This window comes from Pteropus vampyrus, unplaced genomic scaffold, assembly GCF_000151845.1.
Source record: "Pteropus vampyrus isolate Shadow unplaced genomic scaffold, Pvam_2.0 Scaffold24, whole genome shotgun sequence".
Classification (NCBI taxonomy): Eukaryota; Metazoa; Chordata; class Mammalia; order Chiroptera; family Pteropodidae; genus Pteropus; species Pteropus vampyrus.
This window is the reverse complement of record NW_011888805.1, coordinates 12,220,360-12,234,157: the sequence shown is the minus strand read 5'-3', so window position 1 is coordinate 12,234,157 and position 13,798 is coordinate 12,220,360. Positions and strand designations below refer to the sequence as shown.

The 13,798-nt window shown below is 37.9% G+C and overlaps 1 protein-coding gene across 1 annotated transcript in view; it reads left to right on the top strand.

Annotated features, from left to right (window-relative positions):
* Positions 1–1,198: 1,198 nt before the first annotated feature.
* TBPL1 (TATA-box binding protein like 1) overlaps positions 1,199–13,798 on the top strand; it is a 28,581-nt gene continuing 15,981 nt past the window's right edge. The window contains exon 1 of the mRNA XM_011356195.2: positions 1,199–1,461. The gene's annotated coding sequence lies outside the window, so the exon portion shown is untranslated. The remainder of the gene's footprint in view (positions 1,462–13,798) is intronic.

Here is a 13,798-nt window from a genome sequence, read left to right as displayed (position 1 = left end):
GCCTCGTAGCCTTTCATTAAATCAGACGTGCCCACTGACCGACCTCATCCAGGGTGAGGTTTCTGACAAGCTGAGCACAGTAGCTGAGGCCATGCTGGCCTGGGAGTGGGATCCTTGGGGGCCGCGGGGTTCCTCACTGCCTGGCACTCCCGGGCGGTTACTCGAGTCTCGCTCCCGCCCTCATCCCCCGCCCCCACCCCGCCAACCGGCCCCAAGGGGCCCCGAGGGCGCGCACGGACCACAGCGCGGCGGTTCAAACTGACGAAGTGTGCGCCCCTCGGGGTTCCCCGGGTCATTCCAGGGCTACTTGGGCGCAGAGCCGTTGAAGGGTCTCAGTCCCCAGGCACCCAGTTTCCATGTGAGCGCCCTTACACCAGCGAGGCCGAGCTGCCGCTTCTTCCGCCTAGCGCCCCAGTCCTACCCTGAAGCCGCCCTCTTCCACCGCCCATCCTCCCAGAATCTGACTACACGGCGTAGAAGCCACTGAAGTGCCTCCCGATTCCCAAGGCAGAGTCCTGACTGCAAACCCAAGTTGAGTAAGGAATCTCAAAGCGACAGGCAACAGAAGTGTGACCTAAGCTCCCAGAATTATCTACCTACCTAACCTACCTACCTACTTACTCTGTTCATTCGTCGTCTATCAATACCTATCGCTCTTTTTTAGGACTTGGATTATAATTCCTTAATTCGAGAGCTTTCTCGAGACGTTGTAAATTAACGCCTTTAACTGGAAAAGCGAAGGACTTTTTCAGATAAAAAAAATGTCTTAGACTCAGAAAATAAATTTAGTTAAGGACTAGCTTTGCTAATTATGTTGAATGGTGGACCTCTTCTGTAAATTGAGCTAATGAGAAATTTCTAAGGTTTCGAAAAAGAAAAAGTCCACTTATATTATACTTTACTCCAGAAATTACATATTCGTGTTTAGATAACCGCTAAAAATGCACAAGAAATGCATTTGTTTTCGAAACCTTTTTTAAGCGGCTCTCAAGCAAGAGTCTAGCCCAAGAGCTGAGCCTCCCTCCCTTACCCGACCTCGTCAAGCTCGTGTGCAGGAGGGGCCTGACTTCCGGACTAAGAAAGAGGAAGCGAAAGTGGGGGAAAGGGCGGGGAAAGTGACGGGAGCAGTGAGAGCCGGAAATGAGCGGCTAGCGAGGCATTCAATTGCTCCTTGTCCGGCGACGCTCTAGCCCCCGCGCGTTATCTCTATCGTCCCCCGCGTCTTCTCTATTTATTGTCGCCGGGAAGCGGCGGCCGCCCCGTACCCGGAACAACAAAGCCCGAAAGACGGAGCCCGAGCCTCGGGGGCTCCTTAGCAACGGGCCGGGGCGGGAGTTCCATGGAGACTGGGGAGCGCGCCCGCCTCATCATCATCCTTGCCCTCCAGCTTATCCTTCGCGTCCGACGCAACCGGCAGCACTGCTGCCGCCGCGTCCTCTGCCACCGCCACCTTTTCCCACGGTAACCCCGTAGGCGACCCTGGGCGGGGGGAACGTGGGCAGCCGGGCGGCCTGAGTGCCGAGCGCTGGGCATCTGGGCGCAGGGCGGGCGTGTGCGGAGCGGGGGCCGTGCTGCGGGTGGGTTGTGCGGTGGCGGATGACTGGAAGAGAGGCGCTCGGGTAGGAGAAATTGGTCCGGGGGCCGAGGGAGGGTCCAGTTCTTAGGAGGACAGGGCGGTATGTGGGGATCTTATTAGGGATAACGGGGTGGGGGTGGGGCGTCACTGCCTGGGAGTGTTATCCAACGGGGTATAGGATAAGAAAGAGGTGTTTTCTTTTTCATGTTAGCTACCTCTGGGAAAGACCAGAGAAGGGAGATTCTCCATCTGTCTCTGTGGAGCCCTCACCCAGGAAAAGAGGGATCGTTCAAAGATGCTAGGGTTCCGTTGCTTCCCAGAAAACTTAAGTAGCCTCTGCTGCGGCGGGAAGGCTCCCAAATAGCACTTTCGTTGGTTCCTGGTTCTGGCAATGCCAAAAGCCCTGCTTTATTTTATTATTATTTGTATTAACCAAAAATGTGAAGAAGGATCTGGAAACTGAGGAAGATACAGTGAATCGTGCGTAGAGCTGAGCAGGAACAAGAGTCGGGATAAGCGCCAGTAAGAATCTTAAAAGTAAATTTAATTGAGAATTATGATTTTTAAAACTCTCTTTTGTCGAGATGTGCATCTGCGGGTTCTGTCAGTGTGTTCGTTGCAATAAGGCTTAGACTGCAGCCAGTCCACATCTGTGAGCTCTCTGACTGCATCTGTCACCTGCAGTTCCCAAGCGACACTGGCAGTTAATCAGCGTGGGCTTGTGTATTTAGGGTTAAGAACAGCGCCTTAAAATTGGCTCAAGAAAAGAAAAGAAAAGAAGCTTGGTGTAATTTTTGTGTGAAGAAACAATGGCAGATTCCCTGGGGAAACTGAAAAAGAAATATAAGGAGAAGGTTCAGCTATGATCTGAATAATTTTCAGTCTCTTTGAAAGTTTGAGAAAATGGCAGTTCATTCAAATCGAGGAGCTTTTATCACTAATTTGTTTAAAGAATTACTTAGTTTGATCTGTCCAGTTAAATACTTATCGGTGTATGCTATCTCTTTAAGCCTTACGTCACTACTTAATGGTTTTATACATTTCAAAACTATTCTAGGTCAGTAAATGAGGTTTTCCTGTGGCATACTAAAAAAGGCTACAGTAATACTATTTTTGTGTTCAATGGGAACACAACTCTTTATATAAAATTGAAGATTAAAGATGAAAATAAAACTGATATATTACAGAAGCAATTATGTCAAGCACAGCTTCTGTTTGTCCCCCACCTTTTTTGCTAAGCCTGGCTTCTCTTAAACAAAAAGGTGTTATCTTTATCCTCAGCCTTCTCTTTTTATATTCTGTGTACTCTAAGTCAGTCTCAGAAACTGTAATCTACTGTATGCTCTTTATTTTGACTGATGCCAGAATATAGTTTTTAACTTAGGCTTTTTCATGGAATTGAGGTTCAGTGTGTCTTGTTAAAGGGATTTAGATGCAAAGAGGTGGGCAGTTTCCTTTAACAAAGATGGGAAGTATAAACACTGGGAAACTTAAAATTGCATTTTAAGACTCTAAGAAGAAAAACTCAATATCATCTTTAGGTTAATGACTCAAAAACTGTTAACATAATTTTTCATGTAACTGTTCTTCTGTGAAAGATATGCTGGGAGGTGACCCCACTGGAGGCTGTTGAATGTTGAGCCCCAAGATGTTCATAGTACATATGCGACATTGTGAATTCCCTTAGTCTCGGGGCTGCCATCACACTCACTTCACCTAGAGCTAATTTGCTGTTGCATATATCCCTTCCATGTTTGACTGGGGGTCAAACTCTACCTTCCACCTTTATTAACAATCCAATTTCTCCTTTCCTTGCTATCTGCTCCAACACTGACATTTGGTGTTGTCTTATTTCCTCTCCTTACTTAATCTTGTCCCAATCAAAAATGAGTTTTTATTCTATTGTATTATTCCTGTTTCTCAGGGGGTTTTCAGCATACATCCTTGGCCTGAATATCCTTTTTATTAATATTACTTTGTTACATTTTCCTTCTGTATCCCTCCCCTTTATTTGAAGAATTGAAGTGGTCATGTTAGATGTTCTGTATTCATTCTGAATAAATGTTGGTTGTGCAATACAACAGGTAAGAGCCTTACGCTGAAAATCAAGACTTTTGAAATAAGGCATGTAAAAATATTTGAACTTTTAAAATAAAAGGTATTTTAGAAATCCAAGTGGTAATAATGTAATAGTAGATAGACATGGTCACTTTTTTTAAAGAGTAGAGTCTGCTATGTGTTTTTAATTGAGCCTTAAATTTTCATATTCTTATTTTAAAAAACTTCTAACATCATTCTTTTCTGATCATTTTTCATCTGAATATTTAACTGAAATTACATTTTGCCAAATTCAAGGGGACAAAGTGATTTCCACAGATTTTTCTTCATGTCATATCAAAATTTTTGTGGATGTATACACATAGTGCAGAATTTGTTATAAAGTAGGACAAACACATATGAAATACAGCTGAATTTTTTTGGAGTGTTATTTCTTATGTATTTGGCATGTTATTTTAAAAATGTATTTGGCATGTTATTTTAAAAATCAGCCAAGAGTATATAATCTAGTTGAGTGGATATCAATGTTGTTTTTAGGTGCAGGAGGCTGGTAATAACCTGGAGATTGATTTCCTTCTGTTGCATCATAGACCATGTGATGAAATTATTATTGCTATAACAATTGAAGTTTAAATTTATTTTAAAAGAATATAGTAGTTTTCCACAATGTCTCTGAGTCAAAACTTGTAGTGCTTTGAAAATTTAGCTGTATCGTGACATTTGAATTAATAAAGATTTCCTGTAGTTTATACTCTCATTTATTGTACCTCTTATATGCCTGATGCCACATCATCTGTGCAAAGCTAAATGAAAGGTGTTTCTCTTCAGGTATTTTTTGTGCACTTGTAGATAGTAAAGAAATAACATACATGGATACCAAAATATGACAGATGCAAATTTGAATTTTAAATCCTTTATTGCATACTACCTGATGTGATAGTTACTGGTGTACAGATTTCATCATTCTTGCTAAATTGAAAGTTTCTTGATGTTCAGGACTGAGTTGCCATCATTCTGTATGTTCAGGTCATGGATGAATGTGTATTTTGAAGATTAACATGTTAATAGAAGGATACATAGATTTTTTTTCTTTTACTTGAAGGAGTTAATCTAGTGGATGAAAGGAACCTCATCAGACAATAAAAATCATGGTAGATATAGTGTTTGCTCTTCTCATGTGACTCCCACTTTGGGAAAATTCAAAATGGTGACAGTATATACATATCTGAGGTCTTTCCAGGCCACACAGATACAATCAACCTCTTATTTAAAAGAGAGAGTGTGTGTGTATAATTGTGAAAAAGCAATATTCCAGAAGTTTTCATTAGTGGAAAGGAATCAGGGTGTATTAGAAATTGTACATCGGTCTTACTTACCTTGTAACTGAACAGGTGATAAAATTCAGAATTTGGTTTAAATGGCTTGTTTTATATTGGAAGCATGCTACTGGGGTCCCATTAAAATGTTTTCAAAAACACACTAAGGTGAATTCCAGGATGGTTCAAATTAGCCTTCATATGGGAGTCAATAATAAAACTTTAAAATTTCACTGAAAAATACAGCACAAAAATTTGTGACTTTGACCATGCAATATTCATCCATTAAGAAAGAATACTGAAAATCACACTGTGCGTTAAGGACACAGTTTTCTCAGGACATATGTGGATGACTTTTATTCTTTATATTTAGCACCACAGATGTCTGTCTATAGACATTGGTCCATGGTGTGTTTGGGGGGTTTTTTTACTCATTTTGTTTTTTAACTCACACCATTTGAAAAGAAGTGAAAATTTGTTTTTATTAAATGGTTCCAAAGAATCAGATGTTAACCTTCCTCTTCCTGATAAATTACGAATATTTTTATTGTGAGGCAGAATGGTTTTGATAAAAATCAGTTAATGCTTTTTCGGGATTAGGGTTAGTATAGAGCTTAAGAGTATGGACTCTGGTTATAGGCTGCCTGTGTTCAGCCTGGTGGCTATGCTGCTTATTATGGTCTTGGGCAAGTTATTAAACGTAAAGCACTTAAACAATGTTCAGCATGTAGTTAGCTGAAAAAATATTAACTGGTGCTCGTAGCAGTGGTGCTTGGTAGTACATTAAAGGTGAATCATTAGACACTTGAATGCTTTCTTTCATTTGGGTGCTTTCTATTAAAGCACTGAAATTCTTTGTGATCACTGACTATTGGACTTCTCTCTGCTGTTAGGTTTTGGGAGTGGGAAAGCACTTTTGTTTTAATTTTGAATTGTCGCACAGACATCTGGTTATCACTTATGGCAGATGGAGTAAGTAAAAAGACATCTCTGTTTCTTGGAAAAGGAAGACCAACAAAGCCTGGTCTGGCACTGTGTTGCAGCTATTGAAATGCTATTTCCCTGTGGACTTGACTGCTTGTTTAGCTGTATGGTACTTCTGAATAAAAGCAATAGACCCCAATGGTTTCATTTAGCAGAATTAGTCTTTCTTTAGAAGACACTGTTTTTTACTTGTATAACCTTAAATGATGGTAAACTCGAAACTTCGTGTCATTGTCAAGCCATTTATCTTGAGTTTTCCGTGTCATTATGAATGTTCTGCATACAAGCTATCTTGTAATTTTAGAGGTAGCTGAAACTGCTTCTCTACTCCAGTAGTTCAGCGGCTCAAGAATGCATAAAATTGGAAAATTATTTGTTTATGGTAAGGGTAACACTAAATACTGAGGCTACTTAATCAAGGGAATAACTTGATAAGTATAGCTTTGTTTATGCTGCTATTGAAATGGCTAAGTTTTTAAAGTTAAGTCCAAATGTTATATTTCCGTTTTATGGACATTTGAAACTGCTAAATAGAAAATAAAAATTTATGTTTAAATACAATGAATTGCAAACTGTTTTTCCTATTTTGGCTCATATCCAGGTCTTGGTTTTGACTACAGTAATGTTTTTATAAAATATGCCTTATAGAAATTTATGTAGGATATGTTATTAAAAAGTATGTTTTGCTTTAAATGTTCAGGGGTAAAGTTTTGGAATTCCTTCTTCCATGTTCTGTTTTTATTTGTTTTAGTTGGTTTTTATATACCTCTCCCAAGAAAATTGGCAAATATTCTTGTATTAAGATGTGTGGCTTTTGTTTTTCTGTTTAAAGAGAGTAAAGTCTAGTTGATATTGTTGATTTGAGTAATAACTACCTTGGCCAGAATAGATTATTCCTGTAGCCATTATGGATTCTAGATCTAAAAAATATTGAATTAAGCAAGGAAATGATCATGACTATTTCACGCACACACACGCGTACACACAGTATTAGGGGATTTTTAGAAAAACAGGTCTCCAAGGTACCAATACTATTGTCCATAATAAAACCTGCCTGTATTGAGATAAAGATCTAACACACTGTTAATGTTTCCCTAGTGTTCTTTAATCACACTTTTTCAGGGACAGATGTTACTGTCCTAATGATATGAAGATAGTAAAGCCAGTTATAAAAATGCAAATATGAAGATGGATATTTGGTTTATGACTGTGTTCAACATTTATAGAACCTGTCCATTGTTCGAACCTTTGCTAAGATTCATAGTGAATCTGAAGCCTTTGTGGGACAACCACACGTCATTCTTCTTAATTTGCCAACTCATTTTGTTGAGCCACAAAGCCTTTTTTTTCTTATGGCTACAGTGAGCTTGGTATCTCCAGTTACTTGTATGTGTCTATAACCTTGTAAAGTCGTAATGAGCGTCCCGCAATTGCTCATGGGTCGACCACATCCCTGCATCTCTACTGGTGGCAGGTTAGGGTGGTTGTAGGAGGCACAACTATGTTGAAGACACAGTCACCAGTTTGTTAGACCTTCCTGAACCCCAACTTGGTACACTAGATTTCTTAACTCAGTTCTTTGCTCTTTTTTAATGGTAGTGGTAGTGGTGGAGAACCTGAGGTAAAGGATCTGATATGTCACAACTGATAAAAAGCTACATGAATAATACTTTTATCATCTTAGCAGCATATTGCTAATGTAAGTCTTTAGGTCAGTGTAGCAGAGAAAACATTTGGTTGGCTAGTAATCTTGAAAATTCTGCTTCAGTACATAGTGTAGAACTACTTGGATAATTGTTAATTTGTGTGTACATTAAGAATATGTACCTTTTAATTTACTCTTTTGAGGCATTTTATTTTGGGCCTTTTAAATTGGAAGAGTTTCAAATGCCTGTAATTATATTAACTTAATTTGCCTTGTATCCTTACTTTCACTTTGTAAAGAGGAATAATGGCTTTGTCATCAAACCCTGTTTGATTGGATGGTTGCTGTGCTGAAGTAGCTGACATGGTAGCCAGACTATCTATAACCAGCTATCATGGAATGAATTTAGCATATGGATGAGTTAGGACCCTTGGGGGTGAAATGGAGAACATAACTCTTAGGGGAGGGGAAAGGAACTGTATGTCAAAAGTGCTGAGGCTCTGTATGTGTGTTTTAATTAAAATAATTCTTGCCTTACATCAGAAATGTATTATATTACTATATTTGTAAAAGCTCCTGGAACACACTTGCCCTTCAGAATTTGGGGGTTTGAACTAAAACCAACAATAACATGTTAGGTGCAGGAGCATTAACCAGAACATACCAGAAAGTGAAATAAGGAAATAATAGGGTACTGTTGAGGAACTTGAGTGGTTTGGGGCTACTAAGATTCTTATTGTTATAGTGAAACATCTCTGCTCTTCCCATTTATTCCCCAGACCCACAATTCTTTTAATTGCTTCTAAATATTTATTTAATTCAGCAACGATTTTTTGAGTTGATGACCAAGTACTAGTTACTAAGGAAAATTCTAAAGACACACATTTATATTAAACAGTTCTCTTCAAGGAGCGTGGTGCCTGCAGTCTAGTAGAGTTATAATACACACAGTACCTTTGCACTGGCTGTGACCTCTGCTTGGGGTCGTTTCTCTCAATGTTTCATATGGCTGGCTCCTTCTTATCCTTCAGGATCTGATTTTAAGAGTAATTTCTCATTTTTGAGGAAGTTAAAAGGCCTTCCTGGATCATTCCTTTTAAAGTTTCTCTTGTGTCATCTCGTTTCCTTTATTACGTAGATCACATTCTCTATTTCAGTTGCTTCTCTGTTGTTTGCTTCTTCCACAGGAATACAACTGCCATGAGGGTTCCTTACCTGACTGTTTTGTTCTGAACTAGGTTCCCATGGCACAGTGGTTGGTTCACATGAGTTGCATACTAAATGAATGCAATTATGAGTAATAATTCGTTAGTCGAAGGAGTAGAGAAAAGGGCATCCTAGGCAGATATAAAATCAGGAAAGGATCTGCTATTGCAAGAGGAATGGTAAAAAGTTGAGACTGTTAATGTGTGTTGGAAGTGAGAAATTAGGTTACAAAAGGTATATTGGAGACATGAAGCTCACTGCATTCCAAGTAAAGCGAGTTAGATTCTATTTTAAAGAGGTTTCTTTAAGCAGGAGTGTGGCACAATTAGTAAGATGATTCTGGTTGCCTATTTGGTAAATGGACTAGATTGTGTAGATTGCAAGCAGAGAGTTCCATTAGAAGGCTGTAGCCATAATGGCATATGAAAGCCCAAAATGAAACACTGATGCTTTGGATGCAGAAAAGAATCTGGATGAGAAATTAAATGGGTATAGGAGAAAAAGAAAAGATGAAGAATGATTCTGAAATTTCCAATTCAGGTGTGCGAAGTTTGGATGGTGGCTCCATTAACTAAAATTAAGAATCAAGTGACAGCAAGCAAGTATTTCTAAAGGGGTTAATTAATTTTGGATGTGTTGGTTTAATTCAGTGAATGTGCCTAACAGACAGGAACATGGGTTTAGAACTTAGATTGGTCAGGATTGATATAGGAGCAATAATCTACTGGATAACAATTGAAGCCTGAAAACTCAACGAAGGAAAGTATTTAAGGCAGTGATCTTAAATGTCAGGGATCTTAAAACTCATTTGTGAATATGAAGAAAACAATTGCTTCCTCACATACAAATCCAAATTTTTATGTGTGTACATAAAAATTTCAAGGAGTTTCTCACTTCTGGAACATACGGTTGAGCTTTTTAGGATCTGTCATGGACTTCAGGTAAGAACTGATTTAAGGAACAGACAGAAAAGTATTTGATATGGAAGAACCTAAGAAACATACCACAGAAACCAAAGATGGGAGTAGTACCAGAGGAAGAATTTTGAGAATCAGGGGTTCCCATTGCTTTATGCCCTAGAGAGATCTACTCTAGTAGGAGGGAGTTTCAACTGTGACATTGGATTCAGCAATGAGCCATTCATTCGTAACATTTCAGAGGCAGAAGGCAGATCGTGTCGGTTTAGCACATGAATTCAAGTTAAGGAAACAATGCATGGTAAACAGAGTGCAGAAATCTTGATGTTCTCTGTGATAAACAGTCCCAATATGAGAATATAGCCCCTTTTAAAGACTTACTTACTGACAGGAAAATTCCATTATTTTGATGACCTATTGTGGTGTTTCAGCCCAGTGGTTATCAACCAACTGTGCATTAGAAACAACTTGGAAATGTTTTAAAAATCAGGACCCTACAGAGGTTAGTTAATATCTTTGGGTGTTGAGCTTCTTCATAGTTTTTATTTTGTTTGTCATCTTGATCACTTCCATCACTCTTATTCTGTGTTCTATATAAGAATCCATTCTTTTACTTGTATATTGTTATTTAATCACTCAGTTTACTATTGTGCTAGTTTTAAATCAGCGTCCTTGAGTCTTTCTCATAGACCTTAGTTTCTCATTTTAAAAAATGTATGGCTTTCCTCTGATCTTTAGCCAAGTTCTCCATTTTTTATCTCTTTTGAGTAACAGAGCCCTCAATCAATGAACGATCTGACCTTTTCTGAGTAAAACAAGAAATTCTTAATGGTGCTTACATGTGGAAAGAGTATTTATTCTGTAATCCTGTTTGCTTTTATTTAAGTATGTTACATTTCTTACTAAATATTAAAACTTTTTTTAACTAGTACGGTTTGAACTCTGCACTGTTTCCATAATCTTACCTTCCTTTTTTTATATGGCAGTCATGTATGACGTAGACCTTAAACAGGTTGTCTATACTAATACAAACATTTTGTATAAAGGGTAAACCTATAAAAACAGTTGAAAGAAAACTTTCAAAATTGGAAATTTCACCTCTTGTGTTTTCACCTTGCAGTGCTTTCTCTTGATTAAATTCTTGATGAGCTGTCAGCAGTTCAAGTTTGAACCCTACATTCACACTCCTGCTGTACAAATCAGAATACGGAGAAATTTGAACTTTATGCATGCCAACCCTGATACCAAGCAGAAACTGAAAGGCTTACTCGGTTTGTTAGCTACCTAGTGAATTAACATTTATACTTGCAAAGAAAATAATTATCTTTACAAAATTATGCTGTTTTATTAGCGTCGGTTTAATGGCTAAATTAGTCTTACAAACTGTAGTTACTTATTATGGGTAACGGGACAAATATCAAGATTCTCTAGAAAGAGATAAACTTCCTAGTTTTTTAAATGACCATTCATGATATGAGAAAATAGAGAAACGTAATATCGGTGGAGAGAACTGATGCCTTACACTTGTAATGAAATGGAAAGAACATGATAAACAGTTTTGTTGCAATTTAACATCTGAGCCAATCAACAACTATTTATTTTAGTTCAAAATTGCTTTGTTATTACTGGAGATTTTTTTTTTAATTCACTGTTTAATTTAGTTATTTTTTTAAATGCTAATTTTATTTATAAGATACATCAAAATTATATTTATTTTTTCCCCTTGCTTTTAGACTTGAAGGAATATGATCTGTTTTTGTGTTCCAAAGCTCAAGGACCACAAGAAATAACTTGAAATCCTTTTTATTTTTGAACATTTCTCTGTCTTTGGAAGGTTAACAAAGGAGATAATAATAGTAACAATGAGAATAGTTAAATTTGAATGCTTACCATGTGCAAGTACTGTGCTAAGTGCTTTGCATAGTTTCAATTTTCACAACACTGTTATCTTGACTTATTTTACAGATGAGAACACTGAGGCACAAAGGCGTTAAATAACTTACCCAAGGTCACACAAATGAGAAATGGTAGAGTCTGGGTTTAACTCAAGTGATCTGCCCTAGAGTCTAATCTCTTAAACGTGTGTGTTGGAGAAGGGGTTCTGTGTAGATACTACTTTTTTGTAATCTCAGGCTAACAGTTAATCTTGTACAGACACTGCATTGGATGTGTTTAGTGCCTTGGGAATTATGCCAAGGCTAGGGTACAAAAATAAGTAAGATTTGATCATGTGTCTGAGAAGCTTATGTCTACCAAGGAGTCATATATAAATAGGAAATTTCACTAGAGTGTGGGGAAATGTAGTGATAGTGGTATATACATGGCAGCATATAATGGGACTCAGCAGGGATACTCTGGCTCAGTCTTGGGGATCAGATGTCTTAGTCGATATGATTTTTTTTATTTTACCCATCGTGATTTTAATTGCCTTCTATACTAGGATTTCACTAATTTTCCCCTCCAATCTAGACCTAGACCTGTCTGGAGCAATGGACTCTTATCTGATTGCAAGTTCTGTATCTCCTCTTGTACGTTTCAGAAGTTCCTTCGGTTCAGCGTAGACCGAACAGAATTCTTACCCCTCCTCCTTGTTCCATCCCTCCTGCAAACATGCTCTCTCTTCATTGTTCCTGTCTCAGTAAGTGTATCTTAGGCCACATACCTAGAGTCATCCTCTAGCTCCCTTTTCCTCTTCCCTATATCAGTCGCAAAGCTCTGTTCACTCTGTCTCCTGAAAAGGTCTCTCTTCTGTCTACTTCCATCTTCATCCACCCAGGTCTCCACTGCTGTCATCTCTCACCATGGCTGTTGAGCTAGACCCTGAGTTTTCTGTCCATTCTTATCTTCCAGTCTATTCTCCTGGTACAGAAGTGGCAGTGATATATTTTTAAAAAACAAATACATCATGTCATCTCTTGCTTCTCTTTTAGCTCACCATTGTTCTTGGGATAATATGAAAAATTTTGTTTAACATGGCCTAGAAGGAATTATTTGACCCTTCCCTTCATCTCCAGCCTTGTCTCATGCAACTGTCACATTCACTCTTCTCACTGTAGCCATGTTGACGTTTCTTCAAGTCTGAACAGTTTAAACTTTTAACTCACCTCAGAGCTGAAAACACTAGCTGTTCCCTCTGCCAAGTCATGTTTACTACTGGATCCCATCCCCTAGCAGGGGGCATAATGCTTAGATTTCTAATTCATCGTTATAGAATTGATTGGATGAGGGAGATGCTGAGCCAGGCATAGAAGTGGGGTTAAATCATTTTTAGCAGAAGGAATAGCATAAGCAGGCAAACATTGATATTCTTTACATGTAAGAGCTTTTATAAATCAGTAAAATATCTCAGAAGGAAAATGAACAAAAGATATGAAATAGTTAACAGAAAAAATATAAGTAGTGATATTTGGAAAGTTCATTCTCATTTGTAAGTATTCAAGGAAAATCAATTCAATATTGCTATTTTTTATGTCAGGTTAAAAGATTTTGGTGTGACTTCATGAGATCTACTTTGTTGACTAAATAAAACAGCATATGTATTTATGTATGTATGTGTGTGTATGTATATTCCCAGTCATGTTTAATGTGTACAAATAAACTTAAGGATTTAGCAGCCTCAAAACATATGTCTATATGAACATAGAAAAAAACTTAATAATTACAACTGTGGCAATTACAACTTTTTTCTTTGAGTATGTCCTATACAATCAGAAAATGACATGCTATTTTCTTTAAAAGCCGTACATTAAGACCATTAATTTGAAATACTAAGTCTGTCCAAAATTTTGCTTTTATGTAATATGGAATTACTGTGTTAAATTTCTTATCTCAGAGTTTGAATACCCAAATTTCAAGTTGTATTCAGTAAAATATACTTTTTTCTCTTGTTATCTGTAATTAGACATTAGTTAAAATTAGTATTAATGTTAATGTTGACTAATATGACATTAATAAAGCATATTTAATTTATGAGGTGCTCATTAATTTCTCAAAACAATCTTGAATAAATTGTGGGATTTGCATTTGACAAATAAAGGTAAGAACAGTTCAGAACTGTCATATAGCTTCCATTAGGATCCACATTTTAAACATCTAC